The sequence below is a fragment of the Sciurus vulgaris genome (assembly GCF_902686455.1).
Source record: "Sciurus vulgaris genome assembly, chromosome: 8".
Classification (NCBI taxonomy): Eukaryota; Metazoa; Chordata; class Mammalia; order Rodentia; family Sciuridae; genus Sciurus; species Sciurus vulgaris.
In genome coordinates, this window is record NC_136468.1 from 136,937,119 (window position 1) to 136,950,818 (window position 13,700).

At 56.0% G+C, this 13,700-nt stretch overlaps 1 protein-coding gene across 2 annotated transcripts in view; it reads right to left on the minus strand.

Moving 5' to 3' along the window:
• The window catches only part of TRPV4 (transient receptor potential cation channel subfamily V member 4), a 37,812-nt gene extending 36,298 nt beyond the window's left edge, over positions 1-1,514 (minus strand). Inside the window, exon 1 of one of the 2 annotated variants that reach the window (XM_079151313.1) lies at positions 1,410-1,514. The gene's annotated coding sequence lies outside the window, so the exon portion shown is untranslated. The remainder of the gene's footprint in view (positions 1-1,409) is intronic. The other variant, XM_079151315.1, reaches the window with a different exon arrangement.
• Between the last annotated feature and the right edge of the window lie 12,186 nt (positions 1,515-13,700).

The following is a 13,700-nucleotide window of genomic DNA, read 5'->3' on the forward strand; positions in this document are numbered from 1 at the left end:
AAAACCAGGGAGACTAAACCGTGACAGCCTTTTGGATTCAGGAGCCCTTCTCCCTGGGACTCACCAAAAAAGGCTGCAAGGGAGCCTTTTCAGGTCCCCCATCCTGCACTACAAAGAAGCCAGAGAAAGGATACGGAAAGGGCAGGTTGTCTGTCTCACCTTGTCCACCTCATAACAGGTGACAAGAACAGTGGCCAAGCCGGAGCCCTGACTGTGCCAGGCTCCTCACAGGACACCTCCCCCAGCCACAGCCCTGGGGGATGTCCCCCTGCTACCTGTATTACAGTCACAAGGGAGGTCAGACAGCTAAGGGACTAGCCCAAGGTCACACGGGGGGGACTGCAGAGCACACCCAGAGCCACGCAGGTTCTGGCGCTTAACCTGGGCAGATGACCGGGCTCTGTGCCTTCTACACACTGTCCCTGAAGAGACCACCTCCTGGCCTTTCTCAGGGTGGGGCTGAGTGACCCCCTGCCCTGGACCCCCCACCAAGGCGCCAATGCTGAACTCCAGAGCCGTCCCCAAACAAAACTCATACGTGATAGTTCATTAGAGTTTTAGGGGTACACGGCGCCCCTCCCTCAGTAGAGGCCCTGGTTTTAGAAGCCAGAACAACCACAGGGTCCTCTTCCTCCCGGTCACTTCCTGGGCACTCTGAGTGCAGAGCTGGCTCGGGGACAGACCACCTAGGGTGGCGAGGAGGGCTCTGGAGCCAGCCCCTGGGGAGAAGTTCTCTTGGTTATACCCCCACTCCAAGCCTCAGTTTCCTCATCTGCAAAATGGGAAGGACAGACAGAGGGACTGTCTGGGGCCAGGCTGGGGGTGGGAAGTCAGTAGTTCAATCTATGCACTGTTCTTGGTGTCCCTGGGGAAGCAGGAGAGCCGGTCTCCCTCCTGTCCTCAGAGGAAGACCCACTGAACTGAGTCTCCAGGGTGAAAGCTGGAGGTTAAAGATTTTCCCTGCCTCTTGCGACAGAGAGCATCTTTCTCGTACTCAGTAATCAAAGAAGTGGCCTTTGGAAACTCCGTGCTTCCAGTTTCTTTCCAGTTGCTCAGAGCCAAGGGCGAACTCAGTTCCCGGTCTGGCCCCACACCCCGCTAACCTCTCCAACCCCGCAAGGTGGGATCCCACCCAAGTGCGGCGCGCGGGGGGGGCCATTGGTTTGGGGACTTGGGTCTCAGGGACGCGGATCCACAACCCAGGGAGGCCCAGCGAGGTGATGCGCGGCCCAAGGGCATCCAGCCGCCCGCCGCCGCCGCGACCCTGCGCCTCCCCACCAGCCTCCCGCGCGCCCGGCCGGACTTCCGAGTCTCGGGACCCATCGGGGGCGGGATGGGCCGCGGAACGGCTCCCGGAGGCGCGCGGGGACCTCCCTGCCCCCGACCCTCCCGGGCCCCGACGCACTCACCTCGGGGACGGCGGGGCGCCGGCGGCCGGGAGCGCGGCGCTTCCTGAATCCCGGCCCGCGGCCGAGCCCGGCCCTCCTCCCGGCTCAGGTTCCAGCCGCCGCGCCGCCCCGCCGCCCGGCCACCACGCCCACCGCGCCCCGCCGCCCCGCGACGGCCAGCGCCGCTCCAGGCCCGGGGCAGCCCCTGCCGGCCCGGGAACTAGGGGTGCGGGTGGCGGCGGCCCTCAGTCTACCTCACCTGGAAAATGGGCACGGCGATCCCGGGCCCGAGGTCCTGCGCTCCTGGAGACACGCTCTGGCGCGGGACGGCCGGCGGCCACTTCGCTCTTTGCCCTGGGACCGCGGCGGCCCCGGGAGCGCGTCCTCGCCGGTGTCGGGCATCCGCGCTCGGCTCGGCAACGCGGTTCGCTCCGCTCCGAGGCTGCTCTCTGCCATGGGCCCTGTCCCCAGCTAGTTCCGGGTCCGACAGGGGAGGCCCCTGACTTCGTGCCCACCCCGACCGTACAGGTGAGCTCCTCTCCACCACCTCCTAGCCCGCTTAGTCCCGGGCCTGGCGCCGAGTGGGCGACCAACGCCTGGCTTTTCTTAATTGGGTGACAAAAGTGAGCCCCAACGCGCAGTCACATCTGTCCAGCCCTGCGTCCACTTGAACCCCTCCACGGGGTGGTTGGAAGAACTAAGGGGGCTGAGCTTTGCAGCCAGGCGCCCTGGGCCCAAATGACTCTCTGCGACCCTTCAGCCCGGGACCTCAGGAAGGACGGTCACGTGAGCGTTTCCTCCCGCTGGCTGGCCGGGTGTGAAAGTCTGCGCTTTGGGGGCTTCGGCTGTGAGCAGAGGCCGGCAGAGGCCAGGTGACAGGTTTAGCGCTCTTCACCCTTATTGTTTTCATTAGAATTGCAGTTGACTCCAGTTGTAAGGTGGTGGGACACCGAGCCTTGGCGAGGACAGTGGCCCTCCACTAGCGGGCTGCCTCCCCTGAGGGGTGCCAGGGTGGGGGGAGCACCATGGAAGCCTTTCCTTCTGGGTGGCCCGAGCAGAGCAAGCCAGCAGCTATCTTGGGGGGGTGAGGAATGTAGGCCCCTGGGCCTCCCAGAAGCCTGTCTGCTGGGGGCCTTCCCCAGCTGGAGTGGGGCCAGGGTGGGGCTGGGCCAGGTTGGAGACGGAAGGATATGGCGCCAGGGATGGTAACTTGCTCCTCTCCAAGGTGGGAGGAAAGGGGCACGAGTCCTCAGCATGGCATCGCTGACCCAGCCCCATTTCACAAATCGGTGACTGAGACCCTGGTGCCAGATGTCACCCTGGGCTGGAGGCTGGAGACCGGCCTCTGCTGCAGACACCTGGGTTTCCACACTGTCCTGCTGCTGATTAGGTGGGAGCCAGCCGTAGGTGGGAGCCTCCTTCTCAGACCTCATCGGAAAACTGAGGATTCCACTTCCACGAAGCAGGGGACCTTGCTGCCCAGCTCCAGGAAATACGACCAGCACCTGGTACTTAGATCCTTTAAAAAGTGATGGTGGAGCTGGGCATGGTGGCACATGCTTGGAATCCCTGTCACTGGGAGGCTGAAGAGGATCGCAAGTTTGAGGTCAGCTTCAGGCAATTTAGTGAAACCCTGTTAAAAAACAAAATCATTTTTAAAAAGGGTCTGGAATGTAGCTTAGTGGTAGAGCACCCCTGAATTCAATCCCCAATACCTCCCCCCAAAGTGCTTGTTGATGGGGCTCTGGGGAGGAGAGAATGTGGCAATCTCCTTTATTCGGTACAGTTTCACTTTTTTTTTTTGGTACCAGGGATTGAACCCAGGGGTGCTTAACCACTGAGTCACACCCCCAGCCCTTTTTATGTTTTATTTTGAGACAGGGTCTCACTAAGTTGCTTAGGGCCTCGCTAAATTGCTGAGGCTGGCCTCCAACTTGTGATCCTCCTGTCTTGGCCTCCCCAGTCTCTGGGATTACAGTGTGGCCCTTCTGCACCCGCAGAATTTCACTTTTGCAAGATGAAGAGTTCTGGAGGTGCGCAGTGGTAATAGCTGCACAATATGAATGCACTTACTACCTTCAGAATGTGCACATTGAAAGGACTTCAAATGGCCAGGTTCAATGGAACACATCTGTAATCCCAGCAACTCGGGAGGCTGAGGCAGGAGGATCACAAGTTGGAGGCCAACCTAGGCAAGTTAGTGAGACCCTGTCTCAAAAAAAAAAAAAATACAAAGGACTGGGGATGTGGCTCAGTGGTAGAGCACTTGCCTAGCATGCATGAGGCCCTGGATTCCATCCCCAGCCCCCACATGAACACACACGTGCATATAATGGTTAAGATACAGTTTTTATGTGTATTTTACCAGGATAAAACAATTGGGGGGAAACTGGGTTCATTGGAAGCATATCCTGCCACAGGAGAAAGGAGGAGGAGGAGGAAGAACAGAGAGGGCTGAGCTCCAGGTGGGGAGGGTCCCAGCAGCCACCCGCAGGGCCCCGCCCTGCATCCTCACTGCTTCTGCATGGTGGGCTCGGTCACTGTCACTCAGGGAGGGTCCTGGGCGGCAGCAGAGGCCCGTACTTACTGAGCGCACTCCTGTGTGCCAGGCCCGGCCACGGGTGCTGTGGGGAGAATCCGAGAGCCAGCCAGGCCCGGATCCCAGGGGCGTTGCTCCCCAGGTACCCAGTTATAAACACCTTGCTTTTCAGTTGGCGCAGCAGCGCCCTGACTCGCTGACAAGTCTCAGGCATACTGACGCCTGGAGGGACGTCCGAGGTCGATTTATAGAAAAAGGGCGCCCAGAGGGCCAGTTTGTCTTGAGATCTCCGCCGGCTGGGAGGATCTGAACCCAAACCCAGCAGACCATGCTGTGCGTAGACGGACGCCAAGCCGGGACTCCATCCATCGCCAAAGGAGGAAAGAAAGAAGGTGGTGTTGGGGGGGCTGTGGAGGAACCAGGACCCCCTGGGCTGGTAGGGGTGGACCACCGTGCAAGCTGCTGCCGGGGAGTCCGGGGGTCCCCAAACGGTGAACCGGGAGCCCGTGTGGACCCGGCAGTGCGCTCCTGGAACACGGCCAGAAACTGGAAACCCACGTCCAGGATGGAGAATGGCGCGTCCCTGAAGAGTCCCAGCGCCATGACCCAAATGCCGGAAGGATCCGGAGAGACACAGTCCCTCTGGGACCAGGGGGTATTATTTAAGCAACTGGTTCAGAGGCCAGGAGGAACTTTCAGCGCCCCCACCCCCCTCCAACACCCCCCACCAAAGGCAGGGACCCTGCCTGGGAATATGGTTCCACCTCACTCACAGGCAAAGTCCCCCAAGAGGCAGATCCATACAGATTTAGGTCCAGGGGTGATGGCCAAAGCGTTTGGGGTTTCGTTTAGGGCGCCGTGTTCGGAAATCGACCGTGGCGATGCTTGCTCTTACCCGAACCACACGAATACGGCGCTGAATAATCACCTCGATAAAGCTGTTGCAAATGATTAAAAAGAAGAACATGGTCTCCGGGCTCAAAGGAGTCTAGGTGTTGGGGATGGGGATTGTGGCTCAGTGGTGGAGCGCTTGCCTAGCCTGTGTGAGGCGCTGGGTTGGATTCTTAGCACCGCATATAAAGAGATGAATAAAATAAAGGCCCATCAACATCTAACAAATATATTTTAAAAAAAAGATTCTAGGTGTGGTTTCTGCTAGACTTCTAAGCTGTGTGAGGTTGGGCAGGTAACCCTGCCTCTCTGAGCCTGTCTTCTGAGTCTCATCTGTAAAATGAGTGTAGGGAGGATTAAACACAAAAGGGTTCATGAGGGCTGGGCAGTGGCCGAACATAGTAACTGCTCAATAAATACAGTCACATATTCTCACAACGACACGTTTCTCCACATAAGATAAATTCGTGTTCTCTTCTACTCAGGTGCTCCTGAGTTTCCCGTACTGCCCATTTCTCACAGAACTCAACGTCCTCCTTCCCCACAATCCTGTGTGGTTGGCCTCAGCGTCCCCATTTTTACAGATGAGAACTGCTGAGTCCAGAAGTCGGCCGGCATGGCTGGCAGGGCTGTCCCGCACACGGCCCTGCCCAGGTGGACAACTCTTTCCTTTCCTTCCCCCGCACCCACTACCTGGTCCAGACCCTGTCCCCTTTCTCATCCAGGGCACCCTTAGCCCGGCAGGTGGCAGCACAACTCCAGAGTTGGGCTTGGACCGAGTCCACGTCCAGGTCCCTGGGGACCTGAGTGGTCCTCCGAGTCATGGACACAACTGGAAGCATCGTGTGGGGCTGGATGCCCGCAGATCCCGGTCTGAGCCTTGGGCAGCTTCTCATCCCTTTTTCCTGCTGCTCTGGGAGAGGGCCTCCTGCCCATTTTGCAAATAGACAAACTGAGAACTCTTGGTCCAAGGAGGAAGCCGCTGGCGGTGCACTCTGAACTCAAGATCGTCTGAATTCCAACCCCGCCCTCCAGTCGCTAGAGCAACCCGTGTGGGCTCGTCCCCTCACGTGGAGGTGGCCGTCCCTGCTCCACACCCACCTGGATGAGATGGAGGGGGCCTGGGGGAGGAAGTTCCAGTTGTGCCCGGGTGGGCTTCCAGCAGGCAGAAGGAAAGCAGAGAAGCGGACAATTGGGGAAAGAGGGCTGGGGAGGGTACTGGAGCTAACAGGTGGGCACTTATGTAGCGCTTGCTGTGTGCCAGGCACTGTGCAGGTTTGGTTTTCACGAATGCCTCCCAGTTCCAGGAGGGGAAGCATGCCCCGGAGAGGTAAAGACCAGCTGCCCGGAGTCCACAGCCGAGTAGAAGGGGCAGAGTCCTATGGGAGCCCGCCTGAGGAGACAGCAGAGTCCCCCCCACCTTTCCCAAGAACCATGGAGACAGGGCACAAGGAAGGAGGCGGGGAAGACAATGAGCTAGTTTGTATACCTTGGTCCCTGCAAAGAGCTGGCTTTTGTCCCAGAGACTGGAGGCCCACCCTGCCCAGGGACCCCACCTTCAATGAGGCTGTTCAGGAATTCTCCCTGGGGCAGAAACCTGAGGTCCAGGTGGGGAGGATGCCTTTTCCTCCGGTGACCCGTTGCATAGGTACAGAGCTCTCAGTGGTCTCCGCAGCTGGCTGTGATCCCGTGTCTCTGGGCAGCCGACCAGGTGGCCTGTGGGTCGTGGTGAGCCACCAGCTGGGCACTTCAGAAATGGTCATCCTGCTGCGTGGGGGCAGGGGGCTGCCTTGGTCCTCGGAGGGTCAGAGCTCTTGGGTAGGCAGCCCAGGCGCTGCAGAGGACTGCGAAGGCTGAATGAGCCCCTTCTGGAGAGAGGACGGTGGACTTCCACAGAGGCCAGGGACACCTCCAGCCTCGGTTACCCCCAAACTGAAGCACAGCCCGGGCCCGAAGGCTCCCTCTCCCAAGCCAGGAAGAGGCAGGAAGCTGGGATTGGGTAGGGAGCCTCTTTTTCTGGAGCCCACTAAGAGGCACCCTCTTGAGATTCTGGCTAATGTTTTTTGGCTTTTTTTTTTTTTTTAACTGTGAACGGACTTTGGGCTTAGACCTTGCCTGCTCTCAGAACAGAAACCAAACCCACACCAACCTGGGTCCCTCTGCCCCTCTAGGTCCCCATCCCCCTGGTTTCTTCCAGACTCTGGCCACCTGGCCTCTCTCTGTTCTTAAAAATGAGCTGCTTCCCCTCCTGCCTCAGGGCCTTTGCACGGGTTATAGCCAGCCTCACTGCAGGGCCTTGCTCTTTCTCTCCTTTCAGCTCAGATGTCACCTCCCTCAGACAGCTCCTCCCTGCAACGCCGCCCTGCAGTCTAAATCAGGACCCCACAGCTACTTCCCATCACGGTGTCCTATTTTGCTATGCTTCACTGCACATTTTGCTCCTCTGGATTCACGGGCCTCTCCCCTCCACAGGGCGGGTAGCTGCCACGTCTTCTTTGCAGGGTGCTCTGAGCCTAGCTCAGGATCTTGCACACAGGTAGGTACTCAGCACACAGGCTGATATGACCGTTGCTCTTTCAGACAATCCTCTCAGATCCAGGCTGACAGCCCGTAAATCATCATCTTACTGCCCTGATCGCCTGCCCCTCCCAGGCTCTAGGCTAGGAAGTTCGCCACGGTCTGTTCAGGGCCATAGGAGAGTTGGTTTCAGGGGGTTATGAACCCAGCCGGGGGCTGCTTACACTGCTGAGAGGTGTCCCCTGTAGCTTGTCAGAGCTGGAGACGGGAAGGGAAAGAACTTGAACCATCTAATGCCCTGATTTTAAAAGATAAGAAAACTGAGGCCCAGAGGGGAGAAGTGATTTGCCCAGAGTCACACAGCAGATCTGGGCAGAGGGGAGGAATAGCAGCCAGGATATTTTCCAGGACACTCATTGGTTGTGTTGACATGAGCATCGCTGTGTCTTTAAGAACAAGGAATGGGCTGGCGCGGCTCAGTGGGATGAGTGCCTGTTCGCCAGACCCTGGCTCCATCCCCAGGTGTGTGCATGGCCATGCTGTGGCTTAATAACTGCTTGGGGGTTAGGGTTGTCCCTTCAGGAACTCCTGACCAGGTGTAGCACCATCATACAATAAAGACATGAATAAAAGCCAGTTGTTGAACACCTTCCGCGGGTCAGGCATTTTCGCATAAAACACACTGTTTTATGTAATCCTGGAAAGCAGAGGAGGTCTTGTCCCATTTTACAGATGCAGAACTGAAGCTCTCAGCGAGGTGAACTGACTTTTGCCGAGTCACACAACTGCAAGTTACAGAACCCGGCCTCGAATCCAAACATTGTAGGGTGGTGGTGCTGGTAGCAGGCAACAGTGACCCCCATACAGAGGTGGGCCTGAAGGCAGAAACCCAGAGCGCCCTCTAGAGGGTCTCCAAACTTTCCAAGTGTTCAAACGGGGCTCCTCATCTGACCCTCGGGGAAACAAATCCGAGGGCAAGGACTCCCAACCGGTCGCTCTCTCCTACTTGGTGTTTGGGGCGGGCTTGGCTGGGTTCCCGGCTCTGCGGGAGCGCAGGTGCGGGCAGCGCCACCTACCGGGCCCTGGGGAGCTGTGGGCGCTCAGGGAGCGCAGTCGGAAGCCTCCAGCCTGCGCCAAGCAGAGAACCCATCGGTCAACTATCAAAACCCGAAGGAGCTGTCTCTCCTCTGTTCCTCCATAACCTCCTGCACGGGGACAGTGGATCATTGGACGATGACTCAGCTAAGCGTCTGCCTGGGGCAATTTCATTGACTGGGTGACCTAGATCCATGAGCATCCCCCTGTGTGACCAGGAAACTGAGGCTCAGAGGTGAAGTGATTTGTCCAAGGCCACCTTGGTAATAAGTGACAGAGCCAGAAACGGTCTCATACTCGATTTCATCACCCCACCCTCTCATCACAAGAATATATGCTTGCAGTTGTATTTAACCCTAAGTTATCTAACCCTTGGGCTTCAAATACTGCTCTGACTGCTTCATAAATACTGGGGTAACGGTTGGCTTAAGCCTCAAGACAGCCCCATGAGATGGTGAGCAAGACCTCCGAGTTGTACACAAGGACCAGGTTCCTCGCATGGAAGAGATTGCATTATGGTGGTTTGAAATAGCGTCCTGTGGGTCAGGGAGGTATTTAAAATAAATATTTTTAGTCGTAGATGGACACTACCTTTATTTGATTAATTAATTAATTTAATTAATGCTGAGGATCGAACCTAGTGCCTCACACATTCTAGGCAAGCTCTGCCAACGAGCCCACAACCCCAGCCTGGCGTAGTGAGTTTTAATGGAATAAGTCAATAAGTGAATAAAATGCCAAACTTGAGCTCAGTCTGGTTTCTGTGAAGTATCTAGTTGACCCCTGGGGAATGCCCTGGCGGATGTGCTGGAGAGCAAGGTCACAGACCAGGAGGGCGTCTGGAGTAGATGCCATGCCACCGTTGCCCCCACATCTGTCTGCGTCACCGGGGCGGAGTCCCCCTCCCCTGGGCAGAACCACAGTTTGGGAGTTCAATTTCCCTCATCTGATGAGTGGATGGGCACCTTATGCCCGCGGCTCAGGGGGAAGTTAAATGGTATGTATAAAACCCTGCAGAGCCTGGCGGACGGCTCAGCTCCGCCCCAGGCAGAACCCCAGTTCCACTTCGACAAGGATAACACCGGAAGGCCCGGATGCATGTCTGGCCTGGTCTCTGAGGTCAAAACCCCAAATGCTGCTCCCAGGAAATCAGTGGGTGCCATGCATGAAGGAGGCTGACCCTGGGACACTCCCCCCATGAGCAGAGTGCCCCCTGGATTCATTGTGTTATACAGTAGGAATTTGAAGAGACAGGAATTCTTTTAATTTGCTAGCAGAATTTTATATCTCTAGGAAACCCAAAGGGGAAAACCCTAAGAAGCAATTAGAGCTGAGGAAGAATAGTAACATTCCTAGTTTCAGCAATATTAGAAAATACAGTGAAATTGGAGACAGTCAAACCATAGTGCAGATCTCCATCCCTTGGCCATGCCAAGGGGACCTTCCAAATTAGGCGTCTGATTGGATTGCACGCAGGACGCTTGAAGGTGCTTCATAATTTCTCAAGATCAAGCTCAAATCCCTCGGCAGGGGCGTTTGTGGGCCTGCTCTGGGTCAAGTCACCAGGTCCTGGAGTGTCCCCCCCTCCCCCTTCTGTGGAGGTCCCCTTGCAAGCTGTGACTCAACCACCTGCATCTCAGGTGTAGCCCTCTCATCTGCGGTCCTGGGCTCCCCTAGGTGCTGACCTTTCTGAATCGTTATTATTGACTTACTGGTCCATCTTGTGCACCTCGACCATCAGCTCTGTAGGAAAATAAATATTTCTCGCTTCATTAACCCAGTATCAAAAAAAGCACCGGCCCGTGATAAAGTGCAAGTGAGAGAGGGTGTGCGGAGGCCGAGTCCAAGTCCAAGTGAAAAGGGAACCCCGCGCCCTGCTCTGCCAAGGGGGCGCGCACCTGCTCTCGGCTCCACACAGGAAGGCTGGACTTTGAAAAGAGGGTAGGGTTGGGCAGGCAGCTCCAGTGGTAGAGTGCTTACTTAGCAGGTGCAGGCAACCCAGGGTTGATCTCTGGCACCACAAAACAAACAGACAAAACCCCCAAACCCCAAGATTTTTGTATGAAATCTCTGTTTTTCAATGTGGCAACCAGTTCCATTTTTTAAAACTATGGAAGACAGAAACAGGTCCTTGGAAGGATTGGGAAGAAGCAGTTGTAATTCTCTGATGCAGAAAATGAATCAAGAACCGATTGCTGAGTGTGGTGACAAATGCTGTCATCCCAGAGGCTTGGGAGGCTGAAGCAGGAGGATTGAGAGTTCAAAGCCAGCCTCAGAACTTAGCGAAGCCCCCTAAGCAACCTAGTGAGACTCTGTCTCTAAATAAAAATTAAAGGCTGGGAATATGGCTCAGTGGCTCAGAGGTTAAGTGCCCCTGGGTTCAATCCCTAGTACCAAAAAAAAAAAAAAAAAAAAAAAAAAAAACCCAAAATAAACACCTGAAACAGCTCACAGATGTGATTCCAAAATAGAGATTTATTAAGGTTATTTAGTTTCTGCATACAAATCACCAATCGATCCTCGTTGGGTTTATCACTTGTTCTGGGGTTGCTTTGTTTGCCCCCACTTTAAAAATAGAGCTCTTTTTAGCGCCAAGAACGACAGTTAAGGCAGTGAGGCGTTTCCTTGGGTCTCGCGGCTGGGCTCACGTCTCCCCCTCCAGAGAGTCATGTGGCAGGGAGTTTCTTAGGTTGGGAAACCTGTCCCTGAAGAAATTATTATGCAGGGAATAATGCAAATTACAGTCATCTGTGGTCAACTGTTTGTGCCCCATAGCTTGAAAAGAAACACCCCCTTGGTCATCAAAGTCTTGCTGGTTGGTTTCGGCTAATTAAAAACAAAACAAAAAAACTGGCAGAGAGAGAGAAGAGAGTAGAGCAGGCTTCTGAGGCCAGGGCTGTGCGGCTGTGCTGTGCAGACCACACGACCTCACGCACCCCGCTGGCTTTGTCAAAAAACGCAATAGGGCCCCTGCATCTTTCCCTGTCACACTCTTCATGGTCCTTAAAACACCAAAGCTTGGTTCAGCGAAATCCTCCCAGGGCCACGTGCTTCTCCATAAAGGAGGCGTCTACCCGCCCCGAGAGCTGTGCTCCTTGTGGGAGGAAAACCCAAACCAAAAACCCTAGGACTTGATTTATTAGCATCGTTAACTGACTTTTATCACGCTGAAATGAAGGTATCCAGTCTATGCTGCTTGTGAAATTCAAAGGAGATTTGGAAGGAGGATCATAACTTATTGCTCCATAGAATAGACCCCCCTCAAAAAAAAAAAAAAAAAGACTTTTAAAAGCAGGGCCGACCCCTGCAAACCCCTGCAAACCCCAGCTGGTCTGTGGGCAGCTCTGGGAACGCAGGCCTGGGCGGCCTGTGGCTTGATTCACAGTGATCCGGCTTGCTTGCTCATCTGCGGCTGCGGCTGGCGCGCCTCCCCTACACCTTGTAGTTGAGCTCCGCGTTCATCTTGGTGTACATCTCGTAGATGACGTCGATGGTGGCCGGTTGTAGTTGACCAGGAAGAGGCGGATCTTCTCCAGGCACTCCTCTTCGTCACGTTCTGCCCCTTGGAGAGTGCTTCAGGAAGTCAGACTTGTAGGGTGCTGCGTACAGGGGCTGCCTTTAAACAAGCGACAGGGAGCGTTAGTGCGGCCGAGACCCCAGGCCAGTGTGCTGGGGATCGGGCGGGGCTTCCCGAGGGTCCATGCTGGGCAGGGTCTGTGCTGTCTGTGGTGTTGGGAGGGAAAGGAAGAGGGAGGTGTGTTTTCCCTTCTACCCCCATGAGGGACAGCAGAAGGGACACCAACTTGGGGGACTGACAGACAGACCTGGACGCAAACTCCAGCGTGTGCCGCCCGACTAGCTGTGAGCCTTGAGCAAGTTACTTAGCCTCTCTGAGCCTCAGTTTCCTTGTCTGTAAAGTGGGGATAATAATGACAGCCACCTGAGTCACTTTTGCAAGGATCAGGGAGATCACGTGAGTGCTCTGAAAGCGCCAGACGCGCAGCAGTGCTTGGCATGGGTGAGCTTGTGGGTGCATGCTCTGGGAATGGTGAGCTGCTTCTTGGAAGCCCTCTTTTGAGTGAGCCCAGGCTGCTAATCCATGCTGTGGTCCCTCTTTAGTCCCCAGGGGGTGACAATTGCCCAAATTTTAGGACTTAGAAGTGAACTTGAAAAGTGCCGAGAAGCCAGGCACAGAGGCACATGCCTGTGATCCCAGCAGCTGGGGAGGCTGAGGCAGGTGGATCCTGAGTTCAAGGCCAGCCTCAGCAACTTAGCAAGACCCTGTCTCTAAAGAAAATATAAAAAAAGGCTGGGGACACAGCTAAGTGTAGAGCAGCCCTGGGTTCAATCCCCAGCACCAAAAAAAAAGTTTTTAAAAATAACAAAAAAGTAGATGAGGATACTAGGCTTAGGGGACGCAGACGCCCAACCGCATCTTATTTTTTTAAGAGGTGGGGCCCTGGCTGTGTTGCCCAGGCATGCCTCAGACTCCTGGGCTCAAGTGGTATTCCTCACTTCAGCCGCCTGATGGCTGGGATTTCACAGGTGTGCCACCACACCTGGCCCCCATTTTTGTACCATGGGATTGTGACTGGACTCGTCTGAGCACCACTGGCCTTATCTGTGAAATGGGGAAAGAACAGTGCCTGCCTCCTGGGGCACCGGGACTGCAGCCTGCAGGGCTCCCTGAGCCACCTGCTACCAAGGGGCGGTTGTAAGGCCTCTGTGGGGACAAGGGTCCGAAGGGAGGGTGAGGCTCTTGAGCTGCCCTTGAAATCAGCCCTGTCCCAAGCCATGCTGGGGGTGGCCTGGCCAGAGGTGGCCACGTTTCCTGCCCTGTGACTGACTCTTCCTGCCTGGGCCTGCACTGGCTCCTGACCTGACAGCTCTCGACATGTGCCTCCTGGGGACAGGGCTGGCCACACCCCGGTCTTCGTGGCAGTGAGGAAGAACAGGCAGGCGAACTTCAGCAGGAAAGCTGGTGGGCACAAGTCCTCGCCAAGGGAGACACGAGGCCAGGCAAGAGGCAGGTGACCACAGCAGCCTGTAGGACCCTGAGGCCTTCCACATTTCCCCTGTGGGGTCTTGGCCTTGTGTGGCCTAGGGACCTGCTGCCAACCAGGCTGGTGCTGGTGCTGTTTCCAGGAGCGCCTGGTCAACATCACCCCAATGCAGGCCATGAAGAACCCGTGGGCCAGTGTCCTTCCAGCAGATGCCTCCATGGGACAGGCCCTTGCTCCCCCGTTTCCCAGGAGTGGGAATCTGTCTGA